This window comes from Medicago truncatula, chromosome 7 (genome assembly GCF_003473485.1).
Source record: "Medicago truncatula cultivar Jemalong A17 chromosome 7, MtrunA17r5.0-ANR, whole genome shotgun sequence".
Lineage (NCBI taxonomy): Eukaryota > Viridiplantae > Streptophyta > Magnoliopsida > Fabales > Fabaceae > Medicago > Medicago truncatula.
Window position 1 is genome coordinate 49,796,189 of NC_053048.1, and position 18,897 is coordinate 49,815,085.

Below are 18,897 nucleotides of genomic sequence, written 5' to 3' on the forward strand. Positions count from 1 at the left end.
AGGGATACTTCGCTATAAGTTGCAACACATTTGCAAATTGTAAATGAACTCAATTTAGTTCATTGGATTCTTTGTTTAGTTCACTGCATGGGTCTTCAGTGATTTTTTATTTCTTCTTTTCTGGTTGTTGGGCAAAACAACAACATGAAATAACTTAAAGAGCAATGCTAAGTTGCGCACAATTAACCACACACTCTCTTGCACACTTTTAATAGGTAAAAATTGTCATGAATCTCTTTACTTTAGCAAATGTGTCCCACCAAATACGGAATGAAACCTAGGTGATTTAGTTGTATCCACATGATTTTTTTTTAACCAATACCAAGTGTGTTATATTGTGTCTTATTAGTACTCCCTCCGTGCCTTAATGTAACCCCCCTTTGCATTTTTCCCTCCATCCCTTAAAAAATATGCCAAAACCATTGTGCTGTGGAAATGGTTTTGGTGAGTTGTAATCCAAAACCATTAGATGTATTTAATGGTTTTCTTTGATCATGCAGGTAAAAAAAACTAAAGAGCTAGAGCCATTGCCATCATTCAGTTTTGGGCTAACACAAATGGAGGAGGAGGAAAGGAATGACACAACTTCATCATCTGATGGTGGTAAAAAAACAAGAAAGTCTAAGGGTAAAGAAAAGAAGAATCATAAAAAGAAACAACAAATGGTTGCACAAGATTCTGATGAAGGAAGTTCAAATGATGAAAATGTCAAGCAAAGACTGAGGCACAAGATGAGTATACCTAAGGTATATGAGCTTATGAATTCAGTAAATGGCAAAAGAAGAAAACATGAGATAATTGACGCATATCTGCAACTGGAAAAGAATCCACACTTTCTTTGTGGATTGGGTTGTTAGAAACTTTCACAAAGAGAACATGTGCATTGTATTAAGCAAGACCGAGGTGCTTCCATTGAAAGAGGAAAATGTACATAGGGTGTATGAGCTCCCAATGGAAGGGAAGAAGATTAACGTCGATCTCTGCTCTGAGGAAGCAATAAAGAAATTGAGGAAAGAATTGGGACTGAATGGATATTATTCAGCTTCTGTGAGGGTGACAGATTTGGAAAGAATATTGAAGACACTAGAGAAACCAAAAGCTTGGGTGAAGGGTGCAATTTGTTTTATCATTCACAAAATTTTGTGCCCGACTAATAGTAACTTTGTATCTCTCCAATATGCGTACATATTAGAAGATCCGGCTGGGGTATCATATTATAATTGGTGCTCACATGTTCTTGGGTATATGAAAGAGGGCCTTCAAACTCCGGAAATTGCAAATCCATTAGCGGACTTCCACTTCCTAATGGTGATCATTCTATATATATATATATATATATATTTGTATTTTTAAAACAACTAAATGGTGGATTTTTAATTTATGTATGTGCATGTTTTTATTGTGCAGATTAATTACTTGGAGAAAATGGGGAAGAAAAGCCCATTTCTAACAGGAAAATACAAGCGGCCATCACTTCGTGATTGGGATGTCAAGGCGGCAAACCAAGACCTTCAGAAGGTCCATGACCTTATGGGACTCGAGCATTAACAGAGATTGTCACTACTGCCAACTACACTATTTAACCTCTTCATTCTTTTACTTTCACATATGCAAATGTATTCATAAAATTTTTGTTATATATTTTATGGTATTCATTGAATCATAGACAAAGCTGGATTTGTTTCACTAAATCATGCTATGCTTAACTGCAGCATATGAACAAACATAACTATAGCTAAAAACAACAACTGCTATTCACTTTTTAACTTTTTCATTCTTTATTTTCACATATTCAAAAGTATTCGTCAAATTTATGTTATACATCATTTTATGGTATTCATTAAATATATATCATCCTCTTCATTTTTACAATTGGATGCCCTCATTATGAAACCAAATGATATATATCACCCTCTTCATTTTTACAAATGATATAACATCTTAATGAAGAGGCAGGTGTAAGATTTATTAAAAACAGAATAGTATTGAAAATTCTTTCTGTATTCACCATTAAGAGGCTCACAAGTCACATCTACACCTAGCTTTTAAGAATTTCTAAGTTGTATAGCAAGTATATGGAAAGGAGACTTTATTAGGGAAACCCCTATGCATTCTTCAAACATATATATTCATTCAAACCACAACTTTTTTTCTTTCTTAGAAATAGTTGGTTATGCTTATTAGATAGAAACTCTTTATTTTAGTGCTGCTCTAAAGGTGCAAAAGTTGTCCCAATTACATTATTCTCAACTCAAGACTATGCTAATTAGCCTTTTGTCTCATCACATCTATTAGAACCGCTTAGGCTATAATACTGAAAACTAAACAGTGCAAATTGATTAGAGAAGAAAACGCAATTAGCATGTTAACAAAATATCACATTACATATATGAAAATAGTAGAAGCAACTTAATTAAAATGGAGGAAAAAAAGCTTACATTAGGTTGATCTAGGTAGAGGTAATGGTTGCCTCTCATCATGCCCCACTCGATGATTGGCTTGGAAATGTGCATAATATAAAATAAAATAAAATAAAATAAAAAGAGCAATCAGTTGAATGCATAAGAGACGCTAAAAAAATAAAATAATATATAGTAGTTTATTCCATTAAGTTTATTGTAGTCCTATTCTTATATATGACTGTGCTTTGCTAAAACAATATGCATGATGTATCCTAACTTTGCAGAAAAACTTGCAACAAAGTAAATTAATATGTTTAAAGAATGCATAGGTGGAGATGCGACTATTAGGATTTTAAAGGGGATGTTTAAAGAATGGATAGATTTAGATGTGACTAATATAAGTAAAGAATGCATAGTATAGCCTCTTAAGAATGCAACAAATGTGAAGGAATAGGAGACTTTAAATTTAATTAGATTCTCATTCTGCAAGCATTCCTCATGAAGAAACCACATCAGCAACATGAATGCACACCAAAAGAATACAAGAATTAATATATTTCACAAAAGTTAATTTTTATTATGAAAGGGAAGATGATTACACAGTGAAAGAAAACTTGAATCTTCTAATCTTAATGCAATCTACAACAAAGGTGTAAACATAGTGGTTACGAGTTGGTTAGGTATTTATATGGTGTTTCCTTTGGATCTCCGCGACCATCTTTATCAGTTTTCTCATATGGCTGGATTACCACGGTACACACAATCTTTTTTTACTGGTATTTGGTTTGCATTTGTTTGGATCATTTGGAAGGCGCGGAATGAACGTATTTTTAAAGATGCGCTTACACATCCTTATGCTCTTGTCGAGAAAGTAAAATTACATTCTTTTTTGTGAGTGAAGGCAAAACATCCATCTTTTAGCTATTGTTATTATGATTGGTGGAAACACCCATTGCTATGTCTAGGCTTCACTAATCACTAGAATAGATTTGTTTTGTGCCTTTCTGTTTGTTCTGGCTCTTTGATTTTGTAAACTTTGCTCGGTGAACCACTTATTTGCACACCTTTGTGCAGGGTGTTTTTACCGATGTTATTAATATATATCATTTTGTTTGTTAAAAAAAAATAAAAATAGTGTAGCAAAAAAATTCTGCAAAATTGGAATTTGGAGGCATCTTTGTTGCATTACCAGACGTATTTATTTTAAAATTTTGAGATCAAATTAATTTAGATCATATCTTAAGTACTAATTGATATATTTTCCCACTATGCATAGGTGGCAAATGCAACATTAAAGAATCTAATGAGGGTGATGGTGACTCCAGGACTCACTATGTACCATCTCAATAACCATTTACAGGTATTTTCCCATTTGAAATTATGTTAATGATAAAATATAGAGTTTGAGTTTGGTTTTTTGTTAATGATAAAATATAGAAATGGAAATGCCAACAGTTACACTGACTGGTGGCGGCACCCTTTATTATGTATGGGTTTAGGATTTAGTTCTTTTTTTGTTGATATCTCTTTATTGTGTTTTTTGCCAACAGACATTTAACTTTGTATTTCTTTTGAGTGGTTCTCATTTGCACTCCTTGTGCGTGGTGAATCACTCTTGTTGAGTTTAATTCCATTTTAGCTTTTTCAAAAAAAAAAAAAAAAAATGGAAATGCCAACATTGGCATTTACAAATGACGATCAATACTATTCCTATCTAGATTGTAACTGATGCATAAGGACATGTTAACCAATTTGGAACATGATTTCTTCAGGTCACAAAAATTTACAATTTAGAACTGATGCTCAAGTAAAATACTTACAATCGGTACTTTTGAAGGCGCATGAAGCACTTGCTGGATACAATTATTCTTCTATAGTTGGTGTAGAACACTCTAATGTCATATTCTTCTCTGTTCTACATATATTCTCCCATCCTAACTCAATATTTTTGTTGCATCAATCATGGTTGATTTTTGTCATTCTACAAATCAGAGACATATCTTAATTGATTTTTGCAAAATACAATGACAAAAGCAAAGATGATTAACTTTCGTTGACTGAGCATTTGATGTGACATATGAATCCTAGACAAGAACACATGAAAAAAATTGGTGGTTCATAAGAGTATTATCATTTATGATGTATGCAGACATCCCAAGCAAGATTTGTAATGACTTATTCCAAAGTCAAGAAGCCATCTAACCTTACCATTTATATCATTATTTTAAAAAAATCTATTTTTGAAAAGAAAATAAGAAGAAAAATTGCAGTAGTTTGATTTTGGAAACTGAGGTGGAGTAGAAAATACAAATAACATGTTTGGCACACTTTAGTTCAAAATTGTTAAAATGTTCTGCTCTTTGCATTCAAGTTAGTTTTTTTTTGGTTACATAGTTGTTGCATTCAAGTTAGTTTAAGAAAACAATAGAGTTCTATACTATTACATATGTCATTAATGAAAACTACCTAATGTGAATTTTTTCAAATCCAAATTTAAATTGCAAAAAGAGAAAACTAAAACTAAAAAAACATGTTTTTCTAAAAAGGGATTTGTGATTGAAACATAAATCGGTCCAAAAATCAAATCAAGCAATAAATAAATCTAACTCCTAGGTAAATTATACGATGAAATTTGAATATCAAAATAAAAAATATTAGGGCTTCATGAAAATTAGGACTTTCAGCAGCATTTGTAGAACAATGGATACTTACACATAAAATTGTACAGGAGAAGGAGAGCATGAATGATATGTTTCTCCATTGTTGAAACTAGGCTGGAGTTTTCTTGGAAACTCTGACTTTAATAAGCTTGCTTTCGGCATTGGTGTGCAGCCCCATTTGTGTTGCGGTTTTCTCTATTCCATTCCAAAGTCGAACAAATTCCATGCCTTAGCAATATTCATATTATGTTCTCAAGTTGACAACTGAGAAAATCAACAAATAGAGCCAAAATGATTCAAAACATATTTGAAGAAAAGAAAAACAAATATATAATTGTACATAACACACAGTAAGAGGAAACCACTCATATAAAAGGCAACCACAAATCAAAGAAAGGCGTGCAAAATGATCTAGATAAAGAAATGTGAAAAAAGTTTGGATTACCTTTTTTGCTCAATTGATGAAACGAGGTTGAATTGCATGAAAACTCCGTCAAAAGAGATAACCACTTTTCAATCTGATTTGTTATTGTTGAACTTTAATTTGTTTTTGAAATTCAACTTAAACCTACTTCATTCGATTCGATGCTCGATCGGAATTTAATCATACCGTTTCATAATTACATACCACGAATCACTATACTATTGCTTTTATAAATCATTTTTCTGAATAAGAATATTTGACTTAGTACTTACATAAAAATGAATTAAAAAATAATAAACAAAATAAACTATATGTGTCGTCTTTACTCAAAAAGTTTGTGAATTCGCAGTAAAAAAATTTGAATAGTTTTTTTTTCAATAATTTGATATGTAATATTGATGGCAATTTTCGCAAGTGTACGAAATCGTGCAAGTAGTAATTAAAACGGTAAGACCGAGTATCGAACTCGAGGATTGCGGTTTACTGTTGAATAGGATTTATAACTTAATTGAACAAAAGGTTACGAGATTTGTTTAATCGCAATAATGAAAGTTACGTAAAGTAAATTGATTCAAACTTAATGAGAGAAGAGCGTTGGGGATGAGTTTCACCTGATTATTGCCTAAACCTATTAACTTGATTATCACAATTGAATCAACTTATTTAATTGTTACTGAATTCTCTATAATATTCGTGTCCTAATTCCTTAGTGACAGAACCTTTAATCCTAAAATAAAAACCTAATTCCTTAGTGAATTTGAAGATTAGAATTAAGCATGAACAACAAGAATTCTCAACCGGTTCCAAGGGTTTGCACCTATTCCTAGATTGCAAAGGCAAGGATCTCTTATCTCAAGCGTTTATAAATTCCACTTTCGTTTCACAATATAAACCGTAAATCAATTTAAAGGTGATCAATCAATAAAAGTATTAAGCATGGAGATAATTAAAACAATTCAATAAGTTTCATCAATAATTATGATCAAATCACATGGCAAAGGTACTCATCTAGGTTTACTCATACCCAATAATGGAGGGTTTAGTTACACATAGTGATTAAGCAAGAGAAAGGGATAAAAGAGATATTACAAGAACAATTCATGAATGATTCTTGATAAATCTCCTCCAATGGTGCTCTAGATCACTTCTGTTGTGTTTTCTATGCTTTTCTTCTCCCAAAAATGTGAACCCTTAATTCAGAAACGCACTTTTCTATAAATAGGCAACTTAAAATCGGCCACCGAGTCTCAAAATCGGGGCCCGAAATCAGAAAAACGCGCCCAGCAGATCATGAAATCGGCGCCCGATTTTTCCAGTGATGCAGCCATTCCAGTGTCTTGAGAACCTATTCCAGTGGCTTGAAATCTTCGTTTTTGAGTGCTTTCAGCTTGAAGATCTTGATGAATTACCTTAAAAATATATGAAAAAGTGTCTACAAAACTAGTAATGACATAGTGTCATCACAACCCCAAACTTGCATTGTTACTTGTCCTCAAGGAACCAACTTAAAATGAAAAAATAACAGTAGAGTAACACTTACCCCACCAACGATCATGTCAAAAGTTCATCTTCCTTGTTAGCAATATGATGAGTTAACTTGCTTGGTAACACATCTATTCCACAACTTCTCGCAACAATTTTGAATGTAACATGGTTCACTCAGTCGACATGTAGAACTACTATATTACCAAAACTTGAAAAATTTCTAAGCATCAATCAAAGTCAATATTATGTACACACTTTTAAGGACTTTTCAGGTTATAACGGGGCTTAGGTTAGGGGTGGGATAATTTGGAAAGTAGGTTTCAGAAAAACAACGGAGTTAGACATCATCCCACGGATCTAAAATACACCACGCACCATAACACCATATCACAATTGAATCCGGGGACTAGAGAGAACTATTAATGACTTGAATAACTGATCACTTGTCTTGAAGCATTTTTTTTTTTTTTTGAGCTGCAAATTTGACAATTCAACTTATTTTTATCATGCTTATTTTTTTATTTTTATTTTTAGCACAAAGTGATCTCTTTATTATTTTCTTCTTTCTCTAGTACCCCTACCCCAAACTTAGAATGTTGCTAGTTCCAAAAGCAACCCCAAACTTAAATTTTTCAAATATAACACACATAAACAAGCCTAACTCCAACAAAATTTTGGGTACATTCCTAAGGTCTCTAGGCTTGTAATGTGGTTAGTCACCGAAACAAAAGGGTCTAAATCCTAGTGGCTCAACTTGGTTTAAACAAAGGATAATTCAATATAAACAAAGGTGGGCTACAAAGGCTCAAGGTACAAGCAATTTGCCTTAGTGTGTACAACATATGACTAATCAATTACAAAGAAAAATCGCAAATCTCAGAAATAGCACCTACATGGAAACACTCATATTTGTAAAAATTGAAAAATAAATTTAGGCCATAACCTTACAAGCTGAGGTTTCTGGAAGTTGTGGCTACCTAAACATCTTTCCTGTCGTACGCTTCCCGCATAAAATCATGCAAGCACTACCTCCTTTGAACTTTTGACAAACCATTGATGAAGTCTTTGTTGCTGAATTGGTGAATTTCAAGAAAAGTAAATTCATTAATAATAAACAAGTTCAGATGCATTACAAAATAGGGGAATCATCAAATCACAAACCAGACACTTCTCAAGTGAACTCCATACAAAAGTTCATACTAACGAAAATAACTAAAACAAATAACATAAGCAAATACTAAAAGTAATATAAATAGTAAATATCTAGGCTAGACAAGGTGCCCAAATCACTGTTGTGCTTCTGACGACCCTCCTGGTCCTGAAGGTGGAAACAGATAGTACATAGGCTGTGTGTCTGCATCAGGATGCCTCTCGGCTTGAATCCTATAGTACTCCGCCCTAATACGCTCCTCTGCTCTAGCTCCCCTCTGCCTCTCCTCTGCAAAGTAGTTCTCCATCTCAAGTGGGCTAGCAAACCTGTCATAAGCATTAGTCCTTGCAACAGAACTCTGACGGTAAAGCTCAGCTGCCTCATAGAAAGGTTGCGGGAGTGCTGGTGGTGGCATCCGATCCCTAGAATAAATGTCTTGGGCCCAGTTTGCCATGGCATATGTGTACTCCACGAAATAGGGTGGAAGACCCTGTTGCTGCACCTGTGGTAGCGGCACCTGCTGTGTAGGCACCTGTGGGACGTGATCTTGCTCCATCGCCTGGTGCTCTTCTGCTGCCCTAAGCTTCCTGTCATAATTTTCCTGTTCTTTCTCAAAACCTTCTAAAACAGAGTCTGATAAAAACCTCAAAGACCTCACATACACATCAGTAGGTTCAACTGGAACCTGAGCTGCCTGGCACAATTTGTTAATAACAGCAATGTCCCAGAGTATTCTTATCAGTACCAATTAGCTTCCACAAACTATCAGTCATCAGCCCGGCCACATCTATATCCTTATCAGCTATCATTGCCAGCAAAATAATCACTCGGTCTCTGATCATCTCAGATGACGACGAAGTTTGCTCAATAACAGTCAAAATAAATGAAGCCCATGCCTTATACTCTGGCAGCAAATCGATAGTGTTAATCCTCTGAGGTCTATCCACAGGTCCTATCCACCCCTTCCCATCTCTCATAAGTCCCTCAAGAAATCCATCCCACTCATTTCGACTTCTGAAAGTATCATATACCTGCTTCCGATAAGCAACATCACAAGTCTCTACATCCCTCAACCCCAGCACTCACTTAATATCCCTCTTCTGATAACCAACCCTCTTCCCTCGCACATAAGTGTAACCATTTTTGAAATTCTGGCACGTTCGACTTACAATGTTTTATGCGATGTTCCAACACCAATTATGCAGACACAGATGTTGAACAATATGATCAAAACATTAAGCTAACAACAGACAGTTAAAAACACAAAATGCAAAGAAAAGAAAGAAGGCAAAGAGAGTTGTTAACCCAGTTCGGTGCAATGTCACCTACTCTGGGGGCTACCAAGCCAGGAAGAAAATCCACTAGTGTAGTCCTTATTCAATAGCTCTCAGCAAACTCCTCGTTTGCAATATATGACCTAGGACCTACCCGTACTGACTTCAACCTAGGAACTCCTAGATCTGAGATCTCATCTCACTCCCTTACAACCAATCACAGCCCCTGTGATTATCAGGTTACAAACTCAAAACAACAAGTACGAAGTTACCTTCAAACACGATCTACCTATCTCCTTGCTTAAAAGCTTCGGAGTAGTGCACATGAGTTTACAACTCAACAAACAGTCCTTAGCATTTATCAATATGATACAAGAAAGACTCACAATAAAACAGAACTAAACTTGCATCAACATGATACAAGAGTAGAGAACTCACAAAGACTTAAAACCCTAAAAGCTCTAAACTTGAGATGACGGCTTGAATACTTCTTCAAGTCTTGCAGCCTTCTATATATACTAGAGCAATGCGGGTCATAAACTTACTTGGGCTCCATATCAAATCGGTGATCCATTTCTCAGTCAAAGGACCGGATAAGGAAACTTCCTAAAAGATAGGCACATCTTTAGGAACATTATGATCACCCTTAAAGACTTTCCTAAGTCGTTTGCACTTCCTCAGGAAATCACAGTTGTTCTGATCTTTATCATAAACACGCAGGTTTGACCAATCACAATGATGGTGTGGATTCCTTAAAACAAGGGAACGCGTGCGTAAAAGTAGGCAAGGCACAGAACAAACAAACCCAGCCTTGATGTTGGAACATTGTGTTCCACATCTGAAGTGAATATTTGTTTTAGGCAAAAGTGAAGCCAACATACAAATATCCATCAATCTCCCCCTTTGGCAAATTTTTGGCTAAAACAACTTCAGGCCAATCCAATCAAACCAGAGAGATATTCACACACACAACCTTTTCTTCAATCCTCACAAAATAAACAACCATGAAGAAAAGTACACATACTCAGATTTCCAAGTAGTACCAAAAGATATAAGTCTTCAGTCACATCATAATCTTCAGGGTCTCAGAATCTACTTTCAAAATTTTTCACAAATAATCAACATATGAAATAGTAGATAAGAGAAATAGGTACCAAACATGAAAAACAGAGACTTGCAGCAGCGGACATACAAGGGAAAAATAAATTCCCATAAACACATTGTAATATCTCGCTGAATTTGTAATAAACTGTCGAATTAGTTGAGCATGTCAGAACGGAAATAATTTCTAAAGGGTTAAATATTTATTGAGAAAAGCGAAGATATTCGGTAAATATCTCGCATATCATTCCAACGGACTTAAGGAATTAAAGGGTTACAAATTAACAAAGGATAATTGTGTCTTTTCCCTTGAAGGGCAAAATGGTAAACTTGCTAATCAAGATTTTTTTTTAAGTGGACCAAGGCTAATTCTTCTCTCACTTTCCATATTCTTCTTCTTGATTCTAGAACATTTTCTTCTCCCTTCTCCCTCTAAGAATTCGGTTCCCTCCCTATACTATCTTAACCACCAAAACTTCATCAAATTACCATGCATTCACTACATGAATGGTACACATAAGTTTCTAGAGGTGGTTTAAGCAAGAAAAACACTTCAAAACTTTTCACTCCCTTCTTAATTCCTCAAAACCGCCCCCTCCTTCAACTTTCCAATTCTTCATTTCTCTTTCAAATTTCATGGGAAACCACATATAAGCTTGCTCTAGGGGACTCAAGAGTGGTATGATTACAAGGTAAGTGACAAAAATCCATTTTCTCTCTCTTTCCCTTATGAACCGCACCATACACACACCATGTGTATAAACCCCTTTTCATGGAAATTTATTTAATTCAAACTTTGGTGTATGTTGTATATGTAATTTGAAGATGATTATGTGTGGTAATGGTATTTAGAAACATGGTATGAAGAATGATAGAAAGTTAGATGCAATGGTGTGTGAATTTAGGACTTGAGAGTGCGTAAATTGTTCTAATAAGCCATTATAAGTGATCACTGAGTATAGCACGTTGGAATCTCGTATATTTGGTATAGAAGGTGTGTAAACACGTTTGTATTGTTTCTGGAAAATTTGAGCAGAAATTGAATTGTTTAGAGGGCATAAGTTGTCAGTTAAGCTGTTTTGAGAAAAATGCCTTAAAAGACTAAGTTGTGAATTTAAACTGCTGTATAAGTGGATCATAGGGCTTACTATACATTTTGGAACATCTGTGTTAAAGTTTGGGTCGAATTTGATATGAAAAAAATAAATAAAAAAATCATAAGTTGCTAGTTAAACCCTTTGTATAATAGCTTAAGTCGGAATTTAAGTTGTGTCAGGTATTATCTTGTGATGAACAGTTTAGGAGGGATATGTTGAATTGGTATATGAGCAATGGAAAAAGAATAAGCTGTTCTAATCATGGTAAAAGAGCTTAAATGGTAATTAAGCTGTTTTGGAGGTGCTTAAATAGCCAAACGACAAACTTCGGGTGCAGGGACTGGAATGAATTTTTTTTGTATATGCTGGTTGATGAAGTAAGAGTATGTCACAAATGAGTTGAGTTGTTTCGGAAAGAGCAAGACCTATAAGCCAAGACATATGCTATTTTGGAAAATGGACTATGGAGTTTTGGAGCTAGCAAAAGCTGCAAATTGTGGATAAGCTGCTTGTAATTTCGGGACTAATGCCAAGGTGAGTTCCTTTAGCTTAGAACCCACCTTTGGGAATGGATTATGATTATGTTAGATTAATGAGATAACATGAATAATTAGACCATTTTTATGATTTCTTGTCTTTTGTGCAAGCATGACTACTATGCCATATGAATGATACATTTGAAACAAAATAGATATGAGATAGTAGAATGATTATTTCTTAACTAGGTACAATTATTAGTTATTCTAAAATCTCTTTTATGTTAATAAGTATGTTTATGTTAGCATAATTGTTGGAGGGAAATTTTATCAAGACAATTGATATGTATAATTATGGTAATGATTTGAAATACAGTCTATGAGTAATATGCTCACAGTGAATTATAGAAAATCACAGAAAAATGGAAATGAGTAGAAAAACTTGAAATGAGTAACATGATCATAGAAAAAGAAAGAAAGAAATGAATAAATAATAATAAATTTGATAAAAACTCTGTTTGCTACAACGAAGAGATAATGTAGCCTATGAGGAACGGCTCATAGTAACGAATGTGAAACTCCGTTTGCTACAACGAAGAGATAATGTAGCCTGTGAGGAACGGCTCATAGTAACGAATGTGAAACTCCGTTTGCTACAACGAAGAGATAATGTAGCCTATGAGGAACGACTCATAGTAACGAATGTGAAACTCCGTTTGCTACAACGAAGAGATAATGTAGCCTATGAGGTACGGCTGATAGTAACAATAATGAAATAGTTACCGTTCACCATAACGAAGAAATAATATGATATATACGCATATAATGAAATGTATAACTAATGATACTCATATTAACATGAAAATTATGTTTAGTATGAATTAGCTACGAAGCAATATCTTATGGGCATTTTGCCAATCATTGGAAATGATGAATTTTAGTTACGGAACTCCGGCTCAGTTAGCCGAAACTTGTTACTATAAAAAAAAAAAGAATCAGAGACATACTCAAATAAGTATGTCAAAGTATAAGCTATACTAGAATACGATATATTGGATTTATGTTTATGATTATTATTATGATTATGGTGATTATGTTTATGATTAAAGTTATGAGTATGACTGTATTTATTATTTAATCAATGTAGTATTTCAGACAGTGATTCTAGTTATCCCATTATCGCGCTCAGTTTTGCATAATAAAATTGTATAAACCCAAAATGGGTTGAGTTTAGTAACAGATGGCGATCCTAGGTTCCCCGAGGTTGCCTATAGCCTAGGATAGGTGGAACTCACTGAGACATCTTGTCTCACCCCAATCCCTTTTATTTATTTCAGATATACAAGTTATTATACGACAAGATGGTTCGTGATGAAGAAGAAGTAGCTTGACCATATAGAGTACACGTCAGTGGAACTATTTCGGAGGTAACAGGCAAGAAATTCTATGATTTGTTCAGAGAATATCTATTTATTGTAATTTTAATGTATCCGACGCCAAGTTTAACACAAATGCTAGATATCCTAGGTGATTTCTAGTAGGGGTGTTTCACACATGCAGATGCTACTCGATGTTTTAACCTTCCATCAAACATTCACACATACTGGAAAAAATAAATTTCCATATACAAAGCAACTGCAGAACACACACTGTCTTCACAGAATCACTCCTCCTCAAAGATATAACCATTGAGTGATTACTGCACAAACACTCCCCCCTGAACTTATGCATATATACACAAACCTTCAAAGCAGACATATGTTGAAGCTTCTATTGGCACATTATGAGAACAGGCATGCATACATAAAAGCAGTAATAGCTCAAAAACGCAGACAATCATCATATAGATGTGTTCCAACATCTCCTGACACATTGTGTCTGCTTAAACTTATTCAGGTAAACACACAAGCACGTAGGCACGTGCACATAAAACCATACTGGCATTCTTCTTTTACTCCCCCTTTTTAGCCAGAAAATGTGCCAAAATAGGAACCAAAACAGCTATAGCTCCTCATGTAGACAGATACCCAGCTTGCTCCATAATACCTCAAATTGTTTGACATCCAAAGTTTTTGTAAAAATGTCAGCCAATTGTTCTTCAGTAGTGACATGCTCCAAAGTTACTACCTTATCTTCAACAAGATTCTTAATGAAGTGATGCCGGATATCAATATGCTTCGTTCTGCTGTGTTGAATGGGATTCTTGGAGATGTTGATTGCACTTAAGTTATCACAGTACAATGTTAGAACACTTTGTGAAACATCATACTCTTCCAGCATTTGCTTCATCCAGACTAACTGAAAGCAGCTACTTCCTGCAGCAATATATTCTAGATACTAGATTGTTGATAGGGACACAGAGTTTTGTTTCTTGCTGAACCAAGATACTAGATTGTTTCCAAGAAAGAAACAGCCTCCTGAAGTACTCTTTCTGTCATATGCACTACCTGCCCAATCTGCATCACAATAGCCAATCAATTTGGAATTGTCACTGTGAGAGTATAGAATTCCATAGTCTGTGGTGCCGTTTATGTACTTTAGAATCCTTTTTACTTGTACCAGATGACTCATTTTGGGCTCTGTTTGATATCTTGCACACACTCCTAGAGCAAAAGTTTTGTCAGGTCTGCTTGCTGTAAGATATAGAAGACTTCCAATCATACTTCTGTACAGGCTTTGATCAACAACTACACCATTTTCATCTTTGGACAACTTTAAGTGAGTTGCTGCTGGTGTTCTCTTATGACTAGCATTATCCAGACCAAAGCCTAACTTTATCCTTCTTTGATTTTGTATGGTGAGATCCGAGTATAATCACTGTTTTTTTTTTTTTTTTTGTGAGAATTATTTTTTTTTAACCATGTCAGCAGAAAAAAAAATTAATTTCGATTTTTTATTTGTATTTAAATAATTTTTTTTTATCTCATTTCGTCGAAATCAAAGAATTGTTTGGGCTTTTGGCCCAATGCAAATTGGATCGCTCCAAACCCAATTTAACCGCACACCACACAGATCCGATCCGATATAGCGCGCAAATTGTTTGATTGAATTTTTTAGCGGTATTATACATTTTATTTTTCAACAATTCTACTCATTCCTCACTGTACATTACTCTCACACACTCCAATCATCAACAACAACACTCTCAGAAGAAGATGGCGAATAACGATGAGGTAGGTTTTCTTTTGTCTCTGGTTCGATTGTCTGTTTTTGATCTAATTCACAAAAACAGACAATGATCTAATTCACAAAAACAGACAATCGAACCAGAGACAAAAGAAAACCCTACCTCATCGTTATTTGCCATTCTTCTGAGAGTGTTGTTGATGATTGGAGTGTGTGAGAGTAATGTACAGTGAGGAATGAGTAGAATTGTTGAAAAATAAAATGTATAATACCGCTAAAAAATTCAAACAATTTGCGCGCTATATCGGATCGAATTTGTGTGGTGTGCGGTTAGATTGGGCTTGGAGCGATCCAATTTGCATTGGGCCAAAAGCCCAAACAATTGTTTGATTTCGTCCGACGAAATGAGATAAAAAAAATTATTTAAATACAAATAAAAAATTGAAATTAATTTTTTTTTTTCTAGTGACATGGTTAAAAAAAATAATTCTCACAAAAAAAAAAAAAAAAAAAAAAACAGTGATTATTCTCGGATCTATGAAAACGGAGAAGGGAAATTCCATCATGGTTGTTGAATTTGTGAGTTGAGGTTTGGAATGGATGATAGATCGATGAAGAGGGAGAAGAAGGGAGGATTCTATCATGGTTATTAGATTTGTGACGTTAGGCTGGAAATGGATGAAAGTTTTGTGAAGAGGGAGAAAGGAAGATTGTATCACGGTTGTTGTTGGATTTGTGAATGGGAAGAAGAGAGAAACACAAAGAGGAGAGCGCATATAATAAGACATGAAGTATGAAAACTGCTGTGAATGAAAGGTATTTAAAAGCAACGCAGCCGCACCAACACAAACTAGGGTTACATACAAGGCAATAAAAACCGGACCGGACCGTCCGGTTCAACCGTGAACCGAACATAGGTCCGGTCCGGAATAGCAGGAAAACCGCTTTGTTTAAGAATCGGTAGATGAACCGGAAAACCGGTGAAACCGGATAAAACCGGCGGTTCACGAGGTTTTATGGGTTGGACCGTGTTTGACCTATTTTCTTCACACAAAATCAAAAACAAGATGAAAACCATTGCCTAAATCTCAGTTCTCTTTTACGTTTCTTTTCACACAACACAAAGAAACCCTCATTCACAGTATTCACTATTAATTAAAGAAAGATTGCAAGGAGATGAAGAGAAAATTGAACAATCATTTGGTTCAAGAAGAAGATGCACATATTCAGACGAGAGAAGGTGAAGAACAGTAGATTAAAAATAGAAGGAAAAAAGAAAAATGAAAGATGAACTAATAGAGAGGAAGCTGTGGCGGCTGTTTGTTAAACAGTCTGATTAACCCTAATCCTGCCTTTTTTGAGAGGTTTAAAAAATCTTCATGAAAAAAAAGCTCTGAAGGGGTTTGAACCCGCGACCATCTGCATACATCCAACAGATTTTGCCACTTCACCCGTAACTGTTTTATTGACTTATTTTGCTTCCACTAACTGATATCCAATACCAAGCCCCCCTTTTTAAAACCCCAATTAATCCCATTTCCTCTCTTTCCAGAATTGAACGCTACACGGTTCTGAAAGGTTTTTCACCTCATTTCTGCGATCTGACTGAACCCACAAGGCTGCCATGTACGTCCCTTTCTTCCCCATTATCCTTCGATTTCTGCTCAAAGGTGTGATTGTTATGGAGATTTCGTCCATGGTATGTTCACTAAACTAATTTTCACATTAATGCTATTTTATTCATTTTGATTTTGTGGATTTTGATTGCCTCAGTTTTCATGATAAAGGGGAATGCTTGAAATCCTATTATGATTTATGATTGTAATCATTATATTCATTGTGATTGTGTCAATTACCTTGCTTCCCAATGCTTCAAATTAGGGTTTCAATATTTGGGGATTAGATGTTTCAAATTTGTTCTTATGCTTTGTTGTTGTTTATGTTTATTATTTTGCTTTAATTTTCTTTATCGTTATTCAAGTCTCTGTTTCAAATTTTGAATATGCTTCTCAAATTTTGAAACCTTGGTGTAAAGACACAAGATAAACTATATTTTGTTTGTCAAATTTTGAAATAGATTTGTAGAAAGTAAAATTCTATGTTATTTCTATTGTTCGTCAATCCTTGAATTTTGAAATTTAGAGTCTTCACGTTAAAAAGAGGGTGAATTAGGCCTTAAAAATAGGAAAAATTTCCAGCTGAAATTATTATTATTATTATTATTTCCTTAAATCCTAGGCATCCATTTCTTCCTCATTTTGCATCGATTCTCTGCTCAAAGATGTGATTGTTATGCAGATTTCCTCCATAATAACTTATTAATGGTATGATCTCATATTAAGGATTCTATTAATTCAATGATTTTTTTCTATTGTTTGTCAAACCTTGATTTTTTTTTTTTTAAATTGGGGATTTTATTGTTTTACCTATTGTTTGTCAATCCTTGAATTTTCAGATTTAGATTTTCCACGTTTTCTGATATAGGATGAGATTTTTGTGTTGAAATTGTGATTATATTGTATATATATTGAATCTGTTTGGAATAGAATGTTTTTTTTCCCAATATAAATAAAATTTCCTTCTTATTGAAAGAATACCCTCATATTTTCTGCCTCATTTAAAGATCTTTTGAGTTTGCATTTATTTCCTATTATTATTATTTAGGGTGATTTAGGCCTTAAAAATAGGGAAAATTTCCCTATTATTATTGTTATTATTAAGATTATTTCCTTGAATCGTGCTTAGTAGTTTTTCTCCAGCTTGAACACACGTGTGCAAATGTTGTTACTTGAAAGTCCATGAAAATAGACACTCCAACCATGAATAGTGTGTAGTGGGCTTTGATAAATCCTTCAAAATGTAATCCTGAACAAGAACACGTACAGATGTTGTTGCTTAAGAATCCTTGAAAATAGCCACTCCAACCATGACCAATGTGTAGTGGGGTTTGATAATTCCTTGAAAATAGCCACCACTACAAGTCATTGGTCGTTCCTCATGAGAAACCAGTAACTTTCTAATTCTCTTCTCTTCCTATAAATAGACACTTTCCTCAAGTTCTTATTCACAGTATATTCTCCCCTCTCTATTAGAAACAAATATCAGGCAAAGTATGTTGTAGTATTTTACAAAAATAATATACTTACATTTATGTTTCAGATTATTTACTGTATGCAATGTTACTAATGTGTATCACATCAATTGTAGGATGTCAATGATGCAAGTTACTGCAATCTCTGACATTGTGTGTGGAAACACGAGCATCAAAATTATATGCTAGTCACCATATCTTTAATTATATTCCATCTTGTATCTCTTCTATTTTGATGAATGAAATAATATAACTTTATTACTGTCAAAAAAAATCATGAACCTCGTTTATACAACCTTTGTTTATTTTTTTTGCTTAAATACAGTTTTACCCCCTATTTTGATTGAATTTGAATTTTACACCTCTTATTTTGAAACTCAGAATTTTACCCCTTATTTTAATTGAATCTGGATTTTGTCCCCCCTATTTTATGTTTTTCAGGATTTTCACCCCCACCCATCACATTTGAGTTCATTTTGGCTAATATGGTGGTGTTTGACTTGGTTTAAATTATATTAAACAAATATCTATCTAATCAACTATTTATATAAAATGTACTTATTTTTACTTTTTATTTTTTTAATGAAAAAAATTTGTATAATTTTTTTCTT

The 18,897-nt window shown here is 34.2% G+C and overlaps 2 long non-coding RNA genes across 4 annotated transcripts; one reads left to right on the top strand and one right to left on the bottom strand.

The window, feature by feature from the left end:
• Nucleotides 1–593: 593 nt before the first annotated feature.
• On the bottom strand, nucleotides 594–5,666 carry LOC112416410 (uncharacterized). Of its 3 annotated transcripts, none has more exons than XR_003006853.2 (4): nucleotides 5,508–5,666; nucleotides 5,115–5,326; nucleotides 4,223–4,383; nucleotides 594–2,498 (listed from the first exon to the last, which is right to left on the bottom strand). It is a non-coding gene; the product is annotated as an uncharacterized lncRNA (long non-coding RNA). The 3 variants fall into 3 exon arrangements; XR_003006855.2 differs by having other exon boundaries at nucleotides 594–2,321; nucleotides 2,439–4,383; XR_003006852.2 differs by having other exon boundaries at nucleotides 594–4,383.
• Nucleotides 5,667–11,458: 5,792 nt separating this feature from the next.
• Nucleotides 11,459–18,634, top strand: LOC112416373 (uncharacterized). The gene is made up of 4 exons (XR_003006772.2): nucleotides 11,459–12,127; nucleotides 13,407–13,496; nucleotides 16,748–16,894; nucleotides 18,403–18,634. It is a non-coding gene; the product is annotated as an uncharacterized lncRNA (long non-coding RNA).
• The last annotated feature ends 263 nt before the right edge of the window (nucleotides 18,635–18,897 follow it).